Source organism: Corella eumyota, chromosome 7 (assembly GCF_963082875.1).
Source record: "Corella eumyota chromosome 7, kaCorEumy4.1, whole genome shotgun sequence".
Taxonomy (NCBI): domain Eukaryota; kingdom Metazoa; phylum Chordata; class Ascidiacea; order Phlebobranchia; family Corellidae; genus Corella; species Corella eumyota.
Window position 1 is genome coordinate 7,003,765 of NC_137496.1, and position 21,525 is coordinate 7,025,289.

At 29.0% G+C, this 21,525-nt stretch overlaps 21 non-coding genes across 21 annotated transcripts; all 21 read right to left on the reverse strand.

Annotated features, from left to right (window-relative positions):
- Positions 1–410: 410 nt before the first annotated feature.
- On the reverse strand, positions 411–551 carry LOC145761667 (U4 spliceosomal RNA). Its single transcript, XR_014287337.1, has one exon. It is a non-coding gene; the product is annotated as a U4 spliceosomal RNA (small nuclear RNA).
- An 865-nt stretch (positions 552–1,416) lies between these two features.
- LOC145761807 (U4 spliceosomal RNA) lies at positions 1,417–1,557 on the reverse strand. The gene has a single exon (XR_014287468.1). It is a non-coding gene; the product is annotated as a U4 spliceosomal RNA (small nuclear RNA).
- Positions 1,558–2,422: 865 nt separating this feature from the next.
- On the reverse strand, positions 2,423–2,563 carry LOC145761668 (U4 spliceosomal RNA). The gene has a single exon (XR_014287338.1). It is a non-coding gene; the product is annotated as a U4 spliceosomal RNA (small nuclear RNA).
- An 865-nt stretch (positions 2,564–3,428) lies between these two features.
- On the reverse strand, positions 3,429–3,569 carry LOC145761669 (U4 spliceosomal RNA). Its single transcript, XR_014287339.1, has one exon. It is a non-coding gene; the product is annotated as a U4 spliceosomal RNA (small nuclear RNA).
- An 864-nt stretch (positions 3,570–4,433) lies between these two features.
- On the reverse strand, positions 4,434–4,574 carry LOC145761808 (U4 spliceosomal RNA). Its single transcript, XR_014287469.1, has one exon. It is a non-coding gene; the product is annotated as a U4 spliceosomal RNA (small nuclear RNA).
- An 865-nt stretch (positions 4,575–5,439) lies between these two features.
- Positions 5,440–5,580, reverse strand: LOC145761671 (U4 spliceosomal RNA). Its single transcript, XR_014287340.1, has one exon. It is a non-coding gene; the product is annotated as a U4 spliceosomal RNA (small nuclear RNA).
- Positions 5,581–6,445: 865 nt separating this feature from the next.
- LOC145761673 (U4 spliceosomal RNA) lies at positions 6,446–6,586 on the reverse strand. The gene has a single exon (XR_014287342.1). It is a non-coding gene; the product is annotated as a U4 spliceosomal RNA (small nuclear RNA).
- An 864-nt stretch (positions 6,587–7,450) lies between these two features.
- Positions 7,451–7,591, reverse strand: LOC145761762 (U4 spliceosomal RNA). Its single transcript, XR_014287425.1, has one exon. It is a non-coding gene; the product is annotated as a U4 spliceosomal RNA (small nuclear RNA).
- An 865-nt stretch (positions 7,592–8,456) lies between these two features.
- LOC145761769 (U4 spliceosomal RNA) lies at positions 8,457–8,597 on the reverse strand. The gene has a single exon (XR_014287432.1). It is a non-coding gene; the product is annotated as a U4 spliceosomal RNA (small nuclear RNA).
- An 865-nt stretch (positions 8,598–9,462) lies between these two features.
- LOC145761812 (U4 spliceosomal RNA) lies at positions 9,463–9,603 on the reverse strand. Its single transcript, XR_014287472.1, has one exon. It is a non-coding gene; the product is annotated as a U4 spliceosomal RNA (small nuclear RNA).
- An 865-nt stretch (positions 9,604–10,468) lies between these two features.
- On the reverse strand, positions 10,469–10,609 carry LOC145761631 (U4 spliceosomal RNA). The gene has a single exon (XR_014287301.1). It is a non-coding gene; the product is annotated as a U4 spliceosomal RNA (small nuclear RNA).
- An 862-nt stretch (positions 10,610–11,471) lies between these two features.
- LOC145761912 (U4 spliceosomal RNA) lies at positions 11,472–11,613 on the reverse strand. The gene has a single exon (XR_014287566.1). It is a non-coding gene; the product is annotated as a U4 spliceosomal RNA (small nuclear RNA).
- Positions 11,614–12,479: 866 nt separating this feature from the next.
- On the reverse strand, positions 12,480–12,620 carry LOC145761880 (U4 spliceosomal RNA). Its single transcript, XR_014287535.1, has one exon. It is a non-coding gene; the product is annotated as a U4 spliceosomal RNA (small nuclear RNA).
- An 866-nt stretch (positions 12,621–13,486) lies between these two features.
- On the reverse strand, positions 13,487–13,627 carry LOC145761930 (U4 spliceosomal RNA). The gene has a single exon (XR_014287583.1). It is a non-coding gene; the product is annotated as a U4 spliceosomal RNA (small nuclear RNA).
- Positions 13,628–14,491: 864 nt separating this feature from the next.
- On the reverse strand, positions 14,492–14,632 carry LOC145761770 (U4 spliceosomal RNA). Its single transcript, XR_014287433.1, has one exon. It is a non-coding gene; the product is annotated as a U4 spliceosomal RNA (small nuclear RNA).
- Positions 14,633–15,495: 863 nt separating this feature from the next.
- On the reverse strand, positions 15,496–15,636 carry LOC145761731 (U4 spliceosomal RNA). Its single transcript, XR_014287396.1, has one exon. It is a non-coding gene; the product is annotated as a U4 spliceosomal RNA (small nuclear RNA).
- Positions 15,637–16,501: 865 nt separating this feature from the next.
- LOC145761771 (U4 spliceosomal RNA) lies at positions 16,502–16,642 on the reverse strand. Its single transcript, XR_014287434.1, has one exon. It is a non-coding gene; the product is annotated as a U4 spliceosomal RNA (small nuclear RNA).
- Positions 16,643–17,505: 863 nt separating this feature from the next.
- LOC145761733 (U4 spliceosomal RNA) lies at positions 17,506–17,646 on the reverse strand. Its single transcript, XR_014287398.1, has one exon. It is a non-coding gene; the product is annotated as a U4 spliceosomal RNA (small nuclear RNA).
- An 865-nt stretch (positions 17,647–18,511) lies between these two features.
- Positions 18,512–18,652, reverse strand: LOC145761674 (U4 spliceosomal RNA). Its single transcript, XR_014287343.1, has one exon. It is a non-coding gene; the product is annotated as a U4 spliceosomal RNA (small nuclear RNA).
- An 864-nt stretch (positions 18,653–19,516) lies between these two features.
- On the reverse strand, positions 19,517–19,657 carry LOC145761675 (U4 spliceosomal RNA). Its single transcript, XR_014287344.1, has one exon. It is a non-coding gene; the product is annotated as a U4 spliceosomal RNA (small nuclear RNA).
- An 864-nt stretch (positions 19,658–20,521) lies between these two features.
- Positions 20,522–20,662, reverse strand: LOC145761676 (U4 spliceosomal RNA). The gene has a single exon (XR_014287345.1). It is a non-coding gene; the product is annotated as a U4 spliceosomal RNA (small nuclear RNA).
- Between the last annotated feature and the right edge of the window lie 863 nt (positions 20,663–21,525).

A 21,525-nucleotide genomic window follows, 5' to 3' on the forward strand; every position in this document is an offset into this window, starting at 1 on the left:
ACCCAATAAAATTTTATCACATAAACTATGTAATTTTTAAAAATGGGAATAAATCAATTCAAAAATAACAAAGGTTTGTGTGGTAATCCAATCCGGAACCTTTCGTACCCGAGGTAAGTTTAATATACTTACCCTTATTATAGACCAACAAGTTTTTGTCGGTCGAGATTTTTTAGGTCCGTTAAATCGACACTTATAAATCTAAATCATAAAAGCCTTGATTTTTTCTATGATATTTTTTTATTTAATTTATTAAAAAATGGTTTTATTTAAACGTGTTAGAGCTCGCTGCGATTACTCGACGAAAAACCAAAGCATGTGGTATTGGTGCGCTTCGAAACTTAAATCTATCAGTCAAAACCTGTCACATAAACCTCCTACATAACAGCTTTTGATTTAGAATAAAAGACTTCACTGGGAAATCTTCAGAAATTGCCTCGGCCAACGGTTTTTCACGTCGTCAGGGCGGGGTATTGGGAATAGTTTTCAACTAGCAATAATCGCACCTCGGATAAACCTCATCGGTTACGATATCGCCTCTGCGCAAAGCTATCAAAAAAATGGAAAGATAACCTTTCCTATTCAAATAAAATGCTTCCATTTGTGGTGCGCAAAAATTTTTAATCAAGGAATACACATTAAAATTTTAATTAACAAATTTGTTTGACCATTAAACATAATTATTAAGCATAGAAAACTAATTTCATTTTTGTTTAATAAAAACACCAAAATAATAAATTGTATAACAACTATTTATCCGATACCTAACGTCGTCAAGTAAAATTTTATCTTGCTTTTTCTTATAAGTTTTTATCAAAATGCTGAAAATTTTTTTTTTAAATTTAACCACAACATAATCAAGATAAGCACAACTTTTTTGACATACATTTAAAAAAATTCACAGTTTTCCAGTATCAATAAATTTATTATTCAATTTGTTTTTACTTAATAATTTTGAAAGTTAATTTTCAGCGGTTTTGGTTATTTAAATAAAAAAAGATTATAAACCCAATAAAATTTTATCACATAAACTATGTAATTTTTAAAAATGGGAATAAATCAATTCAAAAATAACAAAGGTTTGTGTGGTAATCCAATCCGGAACCTTTCGTACCCGAGGTAAGTTTAATATACTTACCCTTATTATAGACCAACAAGTTTTTGTCGGTCGAGATTTTTTAGGTCCGTTAAATCGACACTTATAAATCTAAATCATAAAAGCCTTGGTTTTTTCTATGATATTTTTTTATTTAATTTATTAAAAAATGGTTTTATTTAAACGTGTTAGAGCTCGCTGCGATTACTCGACGAAAAACCAAAGCATGTGGTATTGGTGCGCTTCGAAACTTAAATCTATCAGTCAAAACCTGTCACATAAACCTCCTACATAACAGCTTTTGATTTAGAATAAAAGACTTCACTGGGAAATCTTCAGAAATTGCCTCGGCCAACGGTTTTTCACGTCGTCAGGGCGGGGTATTGGGAATAGTTTTCAACTAGCAATAATTGCACCTCGGATAAACCTCATCGGTTACGATATCGCCTCTGCGCAAAGCTATCAAAAAAATGGCAAGATAACCTTTCCTATTCAAATAAAATGCTTCCATTTGTGGTGCGCAAAAATTTTTAATCAAGGAATACACATTAAAATTTTAATTAACAAATTTGTTTGACCATTAAACATAATTATTAAGCATAGAAAACTAATTTCATTTTTGTTTAATAAAAGCACCAAAATAATAAATTGTATAACAACTATTTATCCGATACCTAACGTCGTCAAGTGAAATTTTATCTTGCTTTTTTTTATAAGTTTTTATCAAAATGCTGAAAATTTTTTTTTTAAATTTAACCACAACATAATCAAGATAAGCACAACTTTTTTGACATACATTTAAAAAAATTCACAGTTTTCCAGTATCAATAAATTTATTATTCAATTTGTTTTTACTTAATAATTTTGAAAGTTAATTTTCAGTGGTTTTGGTTATTTAAATAAAAAAAGATTATAAACCCAATAAAATTTTATCACATAAACTATGTAATTTTTAAAAATGGGAATAAATCAATTCAAAAATAACAAAGGTTTGTGTGGTAATCCAATCCGGAACCTTTCGTACCCGAGGTAAGTTTAATATACTTACCCTTATTATAGACCAACAAGTTTTTGTCGGTCGAGATTTTTTAGGTCCGTTGAATCGACACTTATAAATCTAAATCATAAAAGCCTTGGTTTTTTCTATGATATTTTTTTATTTAATTTATTAAAAAATGGTTTTATTTAAACGTGTTAGAGCTCGCTGCGATTACTCGACGAAAAACCAAAGCATGTGGTATTGGTGCGCTTCGAAACTTAAATCTAACAGTCAAAACCTGTCACATAAACCTCCTACATAACAGCTTTTGATTTAGAATAAAAGACTTCACTGGGAAATCTTCAGAAATTGCCTCGGCCAACGGTTTTTCACGTCGTCAGGGCGGGGTATTGGGAATAGTTTTCAACTAGCAATAATCGCACCTCGGATAAACCTCATCGGTTACGATATCGCCTCTGCGCAAAGCTATCAAAAAAATGGCAAGATAACCTTTCCTATTCAAATAAAATGCTTCCATTTGTGGTGCGCAAAAAATTTTAATCAAGGAATACACATTAAAATTTTAATTAACAAAGTTGTTTGACCATTAAACATAATTATTAAGCATAGAAAACTAATTTCTTTTTTGTTTAATAAAAGCACCAAAATAATAAATTGTATAACAACTATTTATCCGATACCTAACGTCGTCAAGTAAAATTTTATCTTGCTTTTTCTTATAAGTTTTTATCAAAATGCTGAAAATTTTTTTTTTAAATTTAACCACAACATAATCAAGATAAGCACAACTTTTTTGACATACATTTAAAAAAATTCACAGTTTTCCAGTATCAATAAATTTATTATTCAATTTGTTTTTACTTAATAATTTTGAAAGTTAATTTTCAGCGGTTTTGGTTATTTAAATAAAAAAAGATTATAAACCCAATAAAATTTTATCACATAAACTATGTAATTTTTAAAAATGGGAATAAATCAATTCAAAAATAACAAAGGTTTGTGTGGTAATCCAATCCGGAACCTTTCGTACCCGAGGTAAGTTTAATATACTTACCCTTATTATAGACCAACAAGTTTTTGTCGGTCGAGATTTTTTAGGTCCGTTGAATCGACACTTATAAATCTAAATCATAAAAGCCTTGGTTTTTTCTATGATATTTTTTTATTTAATTTATTAAAAAATGGTTTTATTTAAACGTGTTAGAGCTCGCTGCGATTACTCGACGAAAAACCAAAGCATGTGGTATTGGTGCGCTTCGAAACTTAAATCTATCAGTCAAAACCTGTCACATAAACTTCCTACATAACAGCTTTTGGTTTAGAATAAAAGACTTCACTGGGAAATCTTCAGAAATTGCCTCGGCCAACGGTTTTTCACGTCGTCAGGGCGGGGTATTGGGAATAGTTTTCAACTAGCAATAATCGCACCTCGGATAAACCTCATCGGTTACGATATCGCCTCTGCGCAAAGCTATCAAAAAATGGCAAGATAACCTTTCCTATTCAAATAAAATGCTTCCATTTGTGGTGCGCAAAAATTTTTAATCAAGAAATACACATTAAAATTTTAATTAACAAATTTGTTTGACCATTAAACATAATTATTAAGCATAGAAAACTAATTTCATTTTTGTTTAATAAAAGCACCAAAATAATAAATTGTATAACAACTATTTATCCGATACCTAACGTCGTCAAGTACAATTTTATCTTGCTTTTTCTTATAAGTTTTTATCAAAATGCTGAAAATTTTTTTTTTAAATTTAACCACAACATAATCAAGATAAGCACAACTTTTTTGACATACATTTAAAAAAATTCACAGTTTTCCAGTATCAATAAATTTATTATTCAACTTGTTTTTACTTAATAATTTTGAAAGTTAATTTTCAGCGGTTTTGGTTATTTAAATAAAAAAAAATTATAAACCCAATAAAATTTTATCACATAAACTATGTAATTTTTAAAAATGGGAATAAATCAATTCAAAAATAACAAAGGTTTGTGTGGTAATCCAATCCGGAACCTTTCGTACCCGAGGTAAGTTTAATATACTTACCCTTATTATAGACCAACAAGTTTTTGTCGGTCGAGATTTTTTAGGTCCGTTGAATCGACACTTATAAATCTAAATCATAAAAGCCTTGGTTTTTTCTATGATATTTTTTTATTTAATTTATTAAAAAATGGTTTTATTTAAACGTGTTAGAGCTCGCTGCGATTACTCGACGAAAAACCAAAGCATGTGGTATTGGTGCGCTTCGAAACTTAAATCTATCAGTCAAAACCTGTCACATAAACCTCCTACATAACAGCTTTTGATTTAGAATAAAAGACTTCACTGGGAAATCTTCAGAAATTGCCTCGGCCAACGGTTTTTCACGTCGTCAGGGCGGGGTATTGGGAATAGTTTTCAACTAGCAATAATTGCACCTCGGATAAACCTCATCGGTTACGATATCGCCTCTGCGCAAAGCTATCAAAAAAATGGCAAGATAACCTTTCCTATTCAAATAAAATGCTTCCATTTGTGGTGCGCAAAAATTTTTAATCAAGGAATACACATTAAAATTTTAATTAACAAATTTGTTTGACCATTAAACATAATTATTAAGCATAGAAAACTAATTTCATTTTTGTTTAATAAAAGCACCAAAATAATAAATTGTATAACAACTATTTATCCGATACCTAACGTCGTCAAGTGAAATTTTATCTTGCTTTTTTTTATAAGTTTTTATCAAAATGCTGAAAATTTTTTTTTTAAATTTAACCACAACATAATCAAGATAAGCACAACTTTTTTGACATACATTTAAAAAAATTCACAGTTTTCCAGTATCAATAAATTTATTATTCAATTTGTTTTTACTTAATAATTTTGAAAGTTAATTTTCAGTGGTTTTGGTTATTTAAATAAAAAAAGATTATAAACCCAATAAAATTTTATCACATAAACTATGTAATTTTTAAAAATGGGAATAAATCAATTCAAAAATAACAAAGGTTTGTGTGGTAATCCAATCCGGAACCTTTCGTACCCGAGGTAAGTTTAATATACTTACCCTTATTATAGACCAACAAGTTTTTGTCGGTCGAGATTTTTTAGGTCCGTTGAATCGACACTTATAAATCTAAATCATAAAAGCCTTGGTTTTTTCTATGATATTTTTTTATTTAATTTATTAAAAAATGGTTTTATTTAAACGTGTTAGAGCTCGCTGCGATTACTCGACGAAAAACCAAAGCATGTGGTATTGGTGCGCTTCGAAACTTAAATCTAACAGTCAAAACCTGTCACATAAACCTCCTACATAACAGCTTTTGATTTAGAATAAAAGACTTCACTGGGAAATCTTCAGAAATTGCCTCGGCCAACGGTTTTTCACGTCGTCAGGGCGGGGTATTGGGAATAGTTTTCAACTAGCAATAATCGCACCTCGGATAAACCTCATCGGTTACGATATCGCCTCTGCGCAAAGCTATCAAAAAAATGGCAAGATAACCTTTCCTATTCAAATAAAATGCTTCCATTTGTGGTGCGCAAAAAATTTTAATCAAGGAATACACATTAAAATTTTAATTAACAAAGTTGTTTGACCATTAAACATAATTATTAAGCATAGAAAACTAATTTCTTTTTTGTTTAATAAAAGCACCAAAATAATAAATTGTATAACAACTATTTATCCGATACCTAACGTCGTCAAGTAAAATTTTATCTTGCTTTTTCTTATAAGTTTTTATCAAAATGCTGAAAATTTTTTTTTTAAATTTAACCACAACATAATCAAGATAAGCACAACTTTTTTGACATACATTTAAAAAAATTCACAGTTTTCCAGTATCAATAAATTTATTATTCAATTTGTTTTTACTTAATAATTTTGAAAGTTAATTTTCAGCGGTTTTGGTTATTTAAATAAAAAAAGATTATAAACCCAATAAAATTTTATCACATAAACTATGTAATTTTTAAAAATGGGAATAAATCAATTCAAAAATAACAAAGGTTTGTGTGGTAATCCAATCCGGAACCTTTCGTACCCGAGGTAAGTTTAATATACTTACCCTTATTATAGACCAACAAGTTTTTGTCGGTCGAGATTTTTTAGGTCCGTTGAATCGACACTTATAAATCTAAATCATAAAAGCCTTGGTTTTTTCTATGATATTTTTTTATTTAATTTATTAAAAAATGGTTTTATTTAAACGTGTTAGAGCTCGCTGCGATTACTCGACGAAAAACCAAAGCATGTGGTATTGGTGCGCTTCGAAACTTAAATCTATCAGTCAAAACCTGTCACATAAACTTCCTACATAACAGCTTTTGGTTTAGAATAAAAGACTTCACTGGGAAATCTTCAGAAATTGCCTCGGCCAACGGTTTTTCACGTCGTCAGGGCGGGGTATTGGGAATAGTTTTCAACTAGCAATAATCGCACCTCGGATAAACCTCATCGGTTACGATATCGCCTCTGCGCAAAGCTATCAAAAAATGGCAAGATAACCTTTCCTATTCAAATAAAATGCTTCCATTTGTGGTGCGCAAAAATTTTTAATCAAGAAATACACATTAAAATTTTAATTAACAAATTTGTTTGACCATTAAACATAATTATTAAGCATAGAAAACTAATTTCATTTTTGTTTAATAAAAGCACCAAAATAATAAATTGTATAACAACTATTTATCCGATACCTAACGTCGTCAAGTACAATTTTATCTTGCTTTTTCTTATAAGTTTTTATCAAAATGCTGAAAATTTTTTTTTTAAATTTAACCACAACATAATCAAGATAAGCACAACTTTTTTGACATACATTTAAAAAAATTCACAGTTTTCCAGTATCAATAAATTTATTATTCAACTTGTTTTTACTTAATAATTTTGAAAGTTAATTTTCAGCGGTTTTGGTTATTTAAATAAAAAAAAATTATAAACCCAATAAAATTTTATCACATAAACTATGTAATTTTTAAAAATGGGAATAAATCAATTCAAAAATAACAAAGGTTTGTGTGGTAATCCAATCCGGAACCTTTCGTACCCGAGGTAAGTTTAATATACTTACCCTTATTATAGACCAACAAGTTTTTGTCGGTCGAGATTTTTTAGGTCCGTTGAATCGACACTTATAAATCTAAATCATAAAAGCCTTGGTTTTTTCTATGATATTTTTTTATTTAATTTATTAAAAAATGGTTTTATTTAAACGTGTTAGAGCTCGCTGCGATTACTCGACGAAAAACCAAAGCATGTGGTATTGGTGCGCTTCGAAACTTAAATCTAACAGTCAAAACCTGTCACATAAACCTCCTACATAACAGCTTTTGATTTAGAATAAAAGACTTCACTGGGAAATCTTCAGAAATTGCCTCGGCCAACGGTTTTTCACGTCGTCAGGGCGGGGTATGGGGAATAGTTTTCAACTAGCAATAATCGCACCTCGGATAAACCTCATCGGTTACGATATCGCCTCTGCGCAAAGCTATCAAAAAAATGGCAAGATAACCTTTCCTATTCAAATAAAATGCTTCCATTTGTGGTGTGCAAAAATTTTTAATCAAGGAATACACATTAAAATTTTAATTAACAAAGTTGTTTGACCATTAAACATAATTATTAAGCATAGAAAACTAATTTCATTTTTGTTTAATAAAAGCACCAAAATAATAAATTGTATAACAACTATTTATCCGATACCTAACGTCGTCAAGTAAAATTTTATCTTGCTTTTTCTTATAAGTTTTTATCAAAATGCTGAAAATTTTTTTTTTAAATTTAACCACAACATAATCAAGATAAGCACAACTTTTTTGACATACATTTAAAAAAATTCACAGTTTTCCAGTATCAATAAATTTATTATTCAACTTGTTTTTACTTAATAATTTTGAAAGTTAATTTTCAGCGGTTTTGGTTATTTAAATAAAAAAAGATTATAAACCCAATAAAATTTTATCACATAAACTATGTAATTTTTAAAAATGGGAATAAATCAATTCAAAAATAACAAAGGTTTGTGTGGTAATCCAATCCGGAACCTTTCGTACCCGAGGTAAGTTTAATATACTTACCCTTATTATAGACCAACAAGTTTTTGTCGGTCGAGATATTTTAGGTCCGTTGAATCGACACTTATAAATCTAAATCATAAAAGCCTTGGTTTTTTCTATGATATTTTTTTATTTAATTTATTAAAAAATGGTTTTATTTAAACGTGTTAGAGCTCGCTGCGATTACTCGACGAAAAACCAAAGCATGTGGTATTGGTGCGCTTCGAAACTTAAATCTAACAGTCAAAACCTGTCACATAAACCTCCTACATAACAGCTTTTTATTTAGAATAAAAGACTTCACTGGGAAATCTTCAGAAATTGCCTCGGCCAACGGTTTTTTACGTCGTCAGGGCGGGGTATTGGGAATAGTTTTCAACTAGCAATAATCGCACCTCGGATAAACCTCATCAGTTACGATATCGCCTCTGCGCAAAGCTATCAAAAAAATGGCAAGATAACCTTTCCTATTCAAATAAAATGCTTCCATTTGTGGTGCGCAAAAATTTTTAATCAAGGAATACACATTAAAATTTTAATTAACAAAGTTGTTTGACCATTAAACATAATTATTAAGCATAGAAAACTAATTTCTTTTTTGTTTAATAAAAGCACCAAAATAATAAATTGTATAACAACTATTTATCCGATACCTAACGTCGTCAAGTAAAATTTTATCTTGCTTTTTCTTATAAGTTTTTATCAAAATGCTGAAAATTTTTTTTTTAAATTTAACCACAACATAATCAAGATAAGCACAACTTTTTTGACATACATTTAAAAAAATTCACAGTTTTCCAGTATCAATAAATTTATTATTCAATTTGTTTTTACTTAATAATTTTGAAAGTTAATTTTCAGCGGTTTTGGTTATTTAAATAAAAAAAGATTATAAACCCAATAAAATTTTATCACATAAACTATGTAATTTTTAAAAATGGGAATAAATCAATTCAAAAATAACAAAGGTTTGTGTGGTAATCCAATCCGGAACCTTTCGTACCCGAGGTAAGTTTAATATACTTACCCTTATTATAGACCAACAAGTTTTTGTCGGTCGAGATATTTTAGGTCCGTTGAATCGACACTTATAAATCTAAATCATAAAAGCCTTGGTTTTTTCTATGATATTTTTTTAATTAATTTATTAAAAAATGGTTTTATTTAAACGTGTTAGAGCTCGCTGCGATTACTCGACGAAAAACCAAAGCATGTGGTATTGGTGCGCTTCGAAACTTAAATCTAACAGTCAAAACCTGTCACATAAACCTCCTACATAACAGCTTTTGATTTAGAATAAAAGACTTCACTGGGAAATCTTCAGAAATTGCCTCGGCCAACGGTTTTTCACGTCGTCAGGGCGGGGTATTGGGAATAGTTTTCAACTAGCAATAATCGCACCGCGGATAAACCTCATCGGTTACGATATCGCCTCTGCGCAAAGCTACCAAAAAAATGGCAAGATAACCTTTCCTATTCAAATAAAATGCTTCCATTTGTGGTGCGCAAAAATTTTTAATCAAGGAATACACATTAAAATTTTAATTAACAAAGTTGTTTGACCATTAAACATAATTATTAAGCATAGAAAACTAATTTCATTTTTGTTTAATAAAAGCACCAAAATAATAAATTGTATAACAACTATTTATCCGATACCTAACGTCGTCAAGTAAAATTTTATCTTGCTTTTTCTTATAAGTTTTTATCAAAATGCTGAAAATTTTTTTTTTAAATTTAACCACAACATAATCAAGATAAGCACAACTTTTTTGACATACATTTAAAAAAATTCACAGTTTTCCAGTATCAATAAATTTATTATTCAATTTGTTTTTACTTAATAATTTTGAAAGTTAATTTTCAGCGGTTTTGGTTATTTAAATAAAAAAAGATTATAAACCCAATAAAATTTTATCACATAAACTATGTAATTTTTAAAAATGGGAATAAATCAATTCAAAAATAACAAAGGTTTGTGTGGTAATCCAATCCGGAACCTTTCGTACCCGAGGTAAGTTTAATATACTTACCCTTATTATAGACCAACAAGTTTTTGTCGGTCGAGATTTTTTAAGTCCGTTGAATCGACACTTATAAATCTAAATCATAATAGCCTTGGTTTTTTCTATGATATTTTTTTATTTAATTTATTAAAAAATGGTTTTATTTAAACGTGTTAGAGCTCGCTGCGATTACTCGACGAAAAACCAAAGCATGTGGTATTGGTGCGCTTCGAAACTTAAATCTATCAGTCAAAACCTGTCACATAAACTTCCTACATAACAGCTTTTGATTTAGAATAAAAAACTTCACTGGAAAATCTTCAGAAATTGCCTCGGCCAACGGTTTTTCACGTCGTCAGGGCGGGGTATTGGGAATAGTTTTCAACTAGCAATAATCGCACCTCGGATAAACCTCATTGGTTACGATATCGCCTCTGCGCAAAGCTATCAAAAAATGGCAAGATAACCTTTCCTATTCAAATAAAATGCTTCCATTTGTGGTGCGCAAAAATTTTTAATCAAGAAATACACATTAAAATTTTAATTAACAAATTTGTTTGACCATTAAACATAATTATTAAGCATAGAAAACTAATTTCATTTTTGTTTAATAAAAGCACCAAAATAATAAATTGTATAACAACTATTTATCCGATACCTCACGTCGTCAAATAAAATTTTATCTTGCTGTTTCTTATAAGTTTTTATCAAAATGCTGGAAATTTTTTTTTTAAATTCAACCACAACATAATCAAGATAAGCACAACTTTTTTGACATACATTTTACAAAATTCACAGTTTTCCAGCATCAATAAATTCATTGTTCAATTTGTTTTTACTTAATAATTTTGAAAGTTAATTTTCAGTGGTTTTGGTTAATTAAATAAAACTACATTATGAACATAATACATTTTTATTACATAAACTATGTAATTTTTAACAATGGGAATAAATCGATTTAAAAATAACAAAGTTTTGTGTGGTAATCCAATCCGGAACCTTTCGTACCCGAGGTAAGTTTAATATACTAACCCTTATTATAGACCAACAAGTTTTTGTCGGTCGAGATTTTTTAGGTCCGTTGAATCGACACTTATAAATCTAAATCGTAAAAGCCTTGGTTTTTTCCATGATATTTTTTATTTAATTTATTAAAAAATGATTTTATTTGAACGTGTTAGAGAGCTCGCCGCAATTACTCGACAAAAACCAAAGCATGTGGTATTGGTGCGTTTCGAACCTTAAATCTATCAGTCAAAATCTGTCACATAAACCTTTTACATGACAGCTTTGATTTAGAATATAAAACTTCATAGGGAAACCTTCAGAAATTGATTCGGCCAACGGTTTTTCACGTGGTCAGGGCGGGGTATTGGGAATAGTTTTCAACTAGCAATAATCGCACCTCGGATAAACCTCATCGGTTACGATATCGCCTGTGCGCAAAGCTATCAAAAAATGGCAAGATAACCTTTCCTATTCAAATAAAATGCTTCCATTTGTGGTGCGCAAAAATTTTTAATCAAGGAATACGCATTAAAGTTTTAATTAACAAATTTGTTTGACCATTAAACATAATTATTAAGCATAGAAAACTAATTTCATTTTTGTTTAATAAAAGCACCAAAATAATAAATTGTATAACAACTATTTATCCGATACCTAACGTCGTCATATAAAATTTTATCTTGCTGTTTCTTATAAGTTTTTATCAAAATGCTGGAAATTTTTTTTTTTAATTTAACCACAACATAATCAAGATAAGCACAACTTTTTTGACATACATTTAAAAAAATTCACAGTTTTCCAGTATCAATAAATTTATTATTCAATTTGTTTTTACTTAATAATTTTGAAAGTTAATTTTCAGTGGTTTTGGTTATTTAAATAAAAAAAGATTATAAACCCAATAAAATTTTATCACATAAACTATGTAATTTTTAAAAATGGGAATAAATCAATTCAAAAATAACAAAGGTTTGTGTGGTAATCCAATCCGGAACCTTTCGTACCCGAGGTAAGTGTAATATACTTACCCTTATTATAGACCAACAAGTTTTTGTCGGTCGAGATTTTTTAGGTCCGTTGAATCGACACTTATAAATCTAAATCGTAAAAGCCTTGGTTTTTTCTATGATATTTTTTATTTAATTTATTAAAAAATGATTTTATTTGAACGTGTTAGAGAGCCCGCCGCAATTACTCGACAAAAAACCAAAACATGTGGTATTGGTGCGTTTCGAACCTTAAATCTATTAATCAAAACCTGTTACATAAACCTCTTACATAAAAGGTTTTGATTAAAGAATAAAAGAATTTACAAGGAAATCTTCAGAAATTGCCTCGGCTAACGGTTTTTCACGTCGTCAGGGCGGGGTATTGGGAATAGTTTTCAACTAGCAATAATCGCACCTCGGATAAACCTGATCAGTTACGATATCGCCTCTGCGCAAAGCTATCAAAAAAATGGCAAGATAACCTTTCCTATTCAAATAAAATGCTTCCATTTGTGGTGCACAAAAATTTTTAATCAAGGAATACACATTAAAATTTTAATTAACAAATTTGTTTGACCATTAAACATAATTATTAAGCATGGAAAACTGATTTCATTTTTGTTTAATAAAAGCACCAAAATAATAAATTGTATAACAACTATTTATCCGATACCTCACGTCGTCAAGTAAAATTTTATCTTGCTGTTTCTTATAAGTTTTTATCAAAATGCTGGAAATTTTTTTTTTAAATTTAACCACAACATAATCAAGATAAGCACAACTTTTTTGACATACATTTTACAAAATTCACAGTTTTCCAGCATCAATAAATTCATTATTTAATTTGTTTTTACTTAATAATTTTGAAAGTTAATTTTCAGTGGTTTTGGTTAATTAAATAAAACTACATTATGAACATAATACATTTTTATCACGTAAACTATGTAATTTTTAATAATGGGAATAAATCGATTTAAAAATAACAAAGTTTTGTGTGGTAATTAATTCCGGAACCTTTCAGACCCGAGGTAAGTTTAATATACTAACCCTTATTATAGACCAACAAGTTTTTGTCGGTCGAGATTTTGTAGGTCCGTTGAATCGACACTTATAAACCTAAATCGTAAAAGCCTTGGTTTTTTCTATGACATTTTTTTATTTAATTTATTAAAAAATGGTTTTATTTAAACGTGTTAGAGCTCGCTGCGATTACTCGACGAAAAACCAAAGCATGTGGTATTGGTGCGTTTCGAACCTTAAATCTATTAATCAAAACCTGTTACATAAACCTCTTAAATAAAAGGTTTTGATTAAAGATTAAAAGACTTTACAAGGAAATCTTCAGAAATTGCCTCGGCTAACGGTTTTTCACGTCGTCAGGGCGGGATATTGGAAATAGTTTTCAACTAGCAATAATCGCACCTCGGACAAACCTCATCAGTTACGTTATCGCCTTCGCGCAAAGCTATCAAAAAATGGTAAGATAACCTTTCCTATTAAAATAAAATGCTTCCATTTGTGGTGCACAAAAATTTTTAATCAAGGAATACACATTAAAATTTTAATTAACAAATTTGTTTGACCATTAAACATAATTATTAAGCATAGAAAACTGATTTCATTTTTGTTTAATAAAAGCACCAAAATAATAAATTGTATAACAACTATTTATCCGATACCTCACGTCGTCAAATAAAATTTTATCTTGCTGTTTCTTATAAGTTTTTATCAAAATGCTGGAAATTTTTTTTTTAAATTCAACCACAACATAATCAAGATAAGCACAACTTTTTTGACATACATTTAAAAAAATTCACAGTTTTCCAGTATCAATAAATTTATTATTCAATTTTTTTTTACTTAATAATTTTGAAAGTTAATTTTCAGCGGTTTTGGTTATTTAAATAAAAAAAGATTATAAACCCAATAAAATTTTATCACATAAACTATGTAATTTTTAAAAATGGGAATAAATCAATTCAAAAATAACAAAGGTTTGTGTGGTAATCCAATCCGGAACCTTTCGTACCCGAGATAAGTTTAATATACTTACCCTTATTATAGACCAACAAGTTTTTGTCGGTCGAGATTTTTTAGGTCCGTTGAATCGACACTTATAAATCTAAATTATAATAGCCTTGGTTTTTTCTATGATATTTTTTTATTTAATTTATTAAAAAATGGTTTTATTTAAACGTGTTAGAGCTCGCTGCGATTACTCGACGAAAAACCAAAGCATGTGGTATTGGTGCGCTTCGAAACTTAAATCTATCAGTCAAAACCTGTCACATAAACTTCCTACATAACAGCTTTTGATTTAGAATAAAAGACTTCACTGGGAAATCTTCAGAAATTGCCTCGGCCAACGGTTTTTCACGTCGTCAGGGCGGGGTATTGGGAATAGTTTTCAACTAGCAATAATCGCACCTCGGATAAACCTCATCGATTACGATATCGCCTCTGCGCAAAGCTAACAAAAAATGGCAAGATAACCTTTCCTATTCAAATAAAATGCTTCCATTTGTGGTGCGCAAAAATTTTTAATCAAGGAATACACATTAAAATTTTAATTAACAAATTTGTTTGACCATTAAACATAATTATTAAGCATAGAAAACTAATTTCATTTTTGTTTAATAAAAGCACCAAAATAATAAATTGTATAACAACTATTTATCCAATACCTAACGTCGTCAAGTAAAATTTTATCTTGCTTTTTCTTATAAGTTTTTATCAAAATGCTGAAAATTTTATTTTAAATTTAACCACAAAATAATCAAGATAAGCACAACTTTTTTGACATACATTTAAAAAAATTCACAGTTTTCCAGTATCAATAAATTTATTATTCAATTTGTTTTTACTTAATAATTTTGAAAGTTAATTTTCAGCGGTTTTGGTTATTTAAATAAAAAAAGATTATAAACCCAATAAAATTTTATCACATAAACTATGTAATTTTTAAAAATGGGGATAAATCAATTCAAAAATAACAAAGGTTTGTGTGGTAATCCAATCCGGAACCTTTCGTACCCGAGGTAAGTTTAATATACTTACCCTTATTATAGACCAACAAGTTTTTGTCGGTCGAGATTTTTTAGGTCCGTTGAATCGACACTTATAAATCTAAATCATAAAAGCCTTGGTTTTTTCTATGATATTTTTTTATTTAATTTATTAAAAAATGGTTTTATTTAAACGTGTTAGAGCTCGCTGCGATTACTCGACGAAAAACCAAAGCATGTGGTATTGGTGCGTTTCGAAACTTAAATCTATCAGTCAAAACCTGTCACAAAAACCTCCTACATAACAGCTTTTGATTTAGTATAAAAGACTTCACTGGGAAATCTTCAGAAATTGCCTCGGCCAACGGTTTTTCACGTCGTCAGGGCGGGGTATTTGGAATAGTTTTCAACTAGCAATAATCGCACCTCGGATAAACCTCATCGGTTACGATATCGCCTCTGCGCAAAGCTATCAAAAAAATGGCAAGATAACCTTTCTTATTCAAATAAAATGCTTCCATTTGTGGTGCGCAAAAATTTTTAATCAAGGAATACACATTAAAATTTTAATTAACAAATTTGTTTGACCATTAAACATAATTATTAAGCATAGAAAACTAATTTCATTTTTGTTTAATAAAAGCACCAAAATAATAAATTGTATAACAACTATTTATCCGATACCTAACGTCGTCAAGTAAAATTTTATCTTGCTTTTTCTTATAAGTTTTTATCAAAATGCTGAAAATTTTTTTTTTAAATTTAACCACAACATAATCAAGATAAGCACAACTTTTTTGACATACATTTAAAAAAATTCACAGTTTTCCAGTATCAATCAATTTATTATTCAATTTGTTTTTACTTAATAATTTTGAAAGTTAATTTTCAGCGGTTTTGGTTATTTAAATAAAAAAAGATTATAAACCCAATAAAATTTTATCACATAAACTATGTAATTTTTAAAAATGGGAATAAACCAATTCAAAAATAACAAAGGTTTGTGTGGTAATTCAATCCGGAACCTTTCGTACCCGAGGTAAGTTTAATATACTTACCCTTATTATAGACCAACAAGTTTTTGTCGGTCGAGATTTTTTAGGTCCGTTGAATCGACACTTATAAATCTAAATTATAATAGCCTTGGTTTTTTCTATGATATTTTTTTATTTAATTTATTAAAAAATGGTTTTATTTAAACGTGTTAGAGCTCGCTGCGATTACTCGACGAAAAACCAAAGCATGTGGTATTGGTGCGCTTCGAAACTTAAATCTATCAGTCAAAACCTGTCACATAAACTTCCTACATAACAGCTTTTGATTTAGAATAAAAGACTTCACTGGGAAATCTTCAGAAATTGCCTCGGCCAACGGTTTTTCACGTCGTCAGGGCGGGGTATTGGGAATAGTTTTCAACTAGCAATAATCGCACCTCGGATAAACCTCATCGATTACGATATCGCCTCTGCGCAAAGCTATCAAAAAATGGCAAGATAACCTTTCCTATTCAAATAAAATGCTTCCATTTGTGGTGCGCAAAAATTTTTACTCAAGGAATACACATTAAAATTTTAATTAACAAATTTGTTTGACCATTAAACATAATTATTAAGCATAGAAAACTAATTTCATTTTTGTTTAATAAAAGCACCAAAATAATAAATTGTATAACAACTATTTATCCAATACCTAACGTCGTCAAGTAAAATTTTATCTTGCTTTTTCTTATAAGTTTTTATCAAAATGCTGAAAATTTTATTTTAAATTTAACCACAAAATAATCAAGATAAGCACAACTTTTTTGACATACATTTAAAAAAATTCACAGTTTTCCAGTATCAATAAATTTATTATTCAATTTGTTTTTACTTAATAATTTTGAAAGTTAATTTTCAGCGGTTTTGGTTATTTAAATAAAAAAAGATTATAAACCCAATAAAATTTTATCACATAAACTATGTAATTTTTAAAAATGGGGATAAATCAATTCAAAAATAACAAAGGTTTGTGTGGTAATCCAATCCGGAACCTTTCGTACCCGAGGTAAGTTTAATATACTTACCCTTATTATAGACCAACAAGTTTTTGTCGGTCGAGATTTTTTAGGTCCGTTGAATCGACACTTATAAATCTAAATCATAAAAGCCTTGGTTTTTTCTATGATATTTTTTTATTTAATTTATTAAAAAATGGTTTTATTTAAACGTGTTAGAGCTCGCTGCGATTACTCGACGAAAAACCAAAGCATGTGGTATTGGTGCGTTTCGAAACTTAAATCTATCAGTCAAAACCTGTCACATAAACCTCCTACATAACAGCTTTTGATTTAGTATAAAAGACTTCACTGGGAAATCTTCAGAAATTGCCTCGGCCAACGGTTTTTCACGTCGTCAGGGCGGGGTATTTGGAATAGTTTTCAACTAGCAATAATCGCACCTCGGATAAACCTCATCGGTTACGATATCGCCTCTGCGCAAAGCTATCAAAAAAATGGCAAGATAACCTTTCTTATTCAAATAAAATGCTTCCATTTGTGGTGCGCAAAAATTTTTAATCAAGGAATACACATTAAAATTTTAATTAACAAATTTGTTTGACCATTAAACATAATTATTAAGCATAGAAAACTAATTTCATTTTTGTTTAATAAAAGCACCAAAATAATAAATTGTATAACAACTATTTATCCGATACCTAACGTCGTCAAGTAAAATTTTATCTTGCTTTTTCTTATAAGTTTTTATCAAAATGCTGAAAATTTTTTTTTTAAATTTAACCACAACATAATCAAGATAAGCACAACTTTTTTGACATACATTTAAAAAAATTCACAGTTTTCCAGTATCAATCAATTTATTATTCAATTTGTTTTTACTTAATAATTTTGAAAGTTAATTTTCAGCGGTTTTGGTTATTTAAATAAAAAAAGATTATAAACCCAATAAAATTTTATCACATAAACTATGTAATTTTTAAAAATGGGAATAAACCAATTCAAAAATAACAAAGGTTTGTGTGGTAATTCAATCCGGAACCTTTCGTACCCGAGGTAAGTTTAATATACTTACCCTTATTATAGACCAACAAGTTTTTGTCGGTCGAGATTTTTTAGGTCCGTTGAATCGACACTTATAAATCTAAATCATAAAAGCCTTGGTTTTTTCTATGATATTTTTTTATTTAATTTATTAAAAAATGGTTTTATTTAAACGTGTTAGAGCTCGCTGCGATTACTCGACGAAAAACCAAAGCATGTGGTATTGGTGCGATTCGAAACTTAAATCTATCAGTCAAAACCTGTCACATAAACCTCCTACATAACAGCTTTTGATTTAGAATAAAAGACTTCACTGGGAAATCTTCAGAAATTGCCTCGGCCAACGGTTTTTCACGTCGTCAGGGCGGGGTATTGGGAATAGTTTTCAACTAGCAATAATCGCACCTCGGATAAACCTCATCGGTTACGATATCGCCTCTGCGCAAAGCTATCAAAAAATGGCAAGATAACCTTTCCTATTCAAATAAAATGCTTCCATTTGTGGTGCACAAAAATTTTTAATCAAGGAATACACATTAAAATTTTAATTAACAAATTTGTTTGACCATTAAACATAATTATTAAGCATAGAAAACTAATTTCATTTTTGTTTAATAAAAGCACCAAAATAATAAATTGTATAACAACTATTTATCCGATACCTAACGTCGTCAAGTAAAATTTTATCTTGCTTTTTCTTATAAGTTTTTATCAAAATGCTGAAAATTTTTTTTTTATATTTAACCACAACATAATCAAGATAAGCACAACTTTTTTGACATACATTTAAAAAAATTCACAGTTTTCCAGTATCAATCAATTTATTATTCAATTTGTTTTTACTTAATAATTTTGAAAGTTAATTTTCAGCGGTTTTGGTTATTTAAATAAAAAAAGATTATAAACCCAATAAAATTTTATCACATAAACTATGTAATTTTTAAAAATGGGAATAAATCAATTCAAAAATAACAAAGGTTTGTGTGGTAATTCAATCCGGAACCTTTCGTACCCGAGGTAAGTTTAATATACTTACCCTTATTATAGACCAACAAGTTTTTGTCGGTCGAGATTTTTTAGGTCCGTTGAATCGACACTTATAAATCTAAATCATAAAAGCCTTGGTTTTTTCTATGATATTTTTTTATTTAATTTATTAAAAAATGGTTTTATTTAAACGTGTTAGAGCTCGCTGCGATTACTCGACGAAAAACCAAAGCATGTGGTATTGGTGCGATTCGAAACTTAAATCTATCAGTCAAAACCTGTCACATAAACCTCCTACATAACAGCTTTTGATTTAGAATAAAAGACTTCACTGGGAAATCTTCAGAAATTGCCTCGGCCAACGGTTTTTCACGTCGTCAGGGCGGGGTATTGGGAATAGTTTTCAACTAGCAATAATCGCACCTCGGATAAACCTCATCGGTTACGATATCGCCTCTGCGCAAAGCTATCAAAAAATGGCAAGATAACCTTTTCTATTCAAATAAAATGCTTCCATTTGTGGTGCACAAAAATTTTTAATCAAGGAATACACATTAAAATTTTAATTAACAAATTTGTTTGACCATTAAACATAATTATTAAGCATAGAAAACTAATTTCATTTTTGTTTAATAAAAACACCAAAATAATAAATTGTATAACAACTATTTATCCGATACCTAACGTCGTCAAGTAAAATTTTATCTTGCTTTTTCTTATAAGTTTTTATCAAAATGCTGAAAATTTTTTTTTTAAATTTAACCACAACATAATTAAGATAAGCACAACTTTTTTGACATACATTTAAAAAAATTCACAGTTTTCCAGTATCAATCAATTTATTATTTAATTTGTTTTTACTTAATAATTTTGAAAGTTAATTTTCAGCGGTTTTGGTTATTTAAATAAAAAAAGATTATAAACCCAATAAAATTTTATCACATAAACTATGTAATTTTTAAAAATGGGAATAAATCAATTCAAAATTAACAAAGGTTTGTGTGGTAATTCAATCCGGAACCTTTCGTACCCGAGGTAAGTTTAATATACTTACCCTTATTATAGACCAACAAGTTTTTGTCGGTCGAGATTTTTTAGGTCCGTTGAATCGACACTTATAAATCTAAATCATAAAAGCCTTGGTTTTTTCTATGATATTTTTTTATTTAATTTATTAAAAAATGGTTTTATTTAAACGTGTTAGAGCTCGCTGCGATTACTCGACGAAAAACCAAAGCATGTGGTATTGGTGCGCTTCGAAACTTAAATCTATCAGTCAAAACCTGTCACATAAACCTCCTACATAACAGCTTTTGATTTAGAATAAAAGACTTCACTGGGAAATCTTCAGAAATTGCCTCGGCCAACGGTTTTTCACGTCGTCAGGGCGGGGTATTGGGAATAGTTTTCAACTAGCAATAATCGCACCTCGGATAAACCTCATCGGTTACGATATCGCCTCTGCGCAAAGCTATCAAAAAATGGCAAGATAACCTTTCCTATTCAAATAAAATGCTTCCATTTGTGGTGCGCAAAAATTTTTAATCAAAAAATACACATTAAAATTTTAATTAACAAATTTGTTTGACCATTAAACATAATTATTAAGCATAGAAAACTAATTTCATTTTTGTTTAATAAAAGCACCAAAATAATAAATTGTATAACAACTATTTATCCGATACCTAACGTCGTCAAGTAAAATTTTATCTTGCTTTTTCTTATAAGTTTTTATCAAAATGCTGAAAATTTTATTTTAAATTTAACCACAACATAATCAAGATAAGCACAACTTTTTTGACATACATTTAAAAAAATTCACAGTTTTCCAGTATCAATAAATTTATTATTCAATTTGTTTTTACTTAATAATTTTGAAAGTTAATTTTCAGCGGTTTTGGTTATTTAAATAAAAAAAGATTATAAACCCAATAAAATTTTATCACATAAACTATGTAATTTTTAAAAATGGGAATAAATCAATTCAAAAATAACAAAGGTTTGTGTGGTAATCCAATCCGGAACCTTTCGTACCCGAGATAAGTTTAATATACTTACCCTTATTATAGACCAACAAGTTTTTGTCGGTCGAGATTTTTTAGGTCCGTTGAATCGACACTTATAAATCTAAATTATAATAGCCTTGGTTTTTTCTATGATATTTTTTTATTTAATTTATTAAAAAATGGTTTTATTTAAACGTGTTAGAGCTCGCTGCGATTACTCGACGAAAAACCAAAGCATGTGGTATTGGTGCGCTTCGAAACTTAAATCTATCAGTCAAAACCTGTCACATAAACTTCCTACATAACAGCTTTTGATTTAGAATAAAAGAC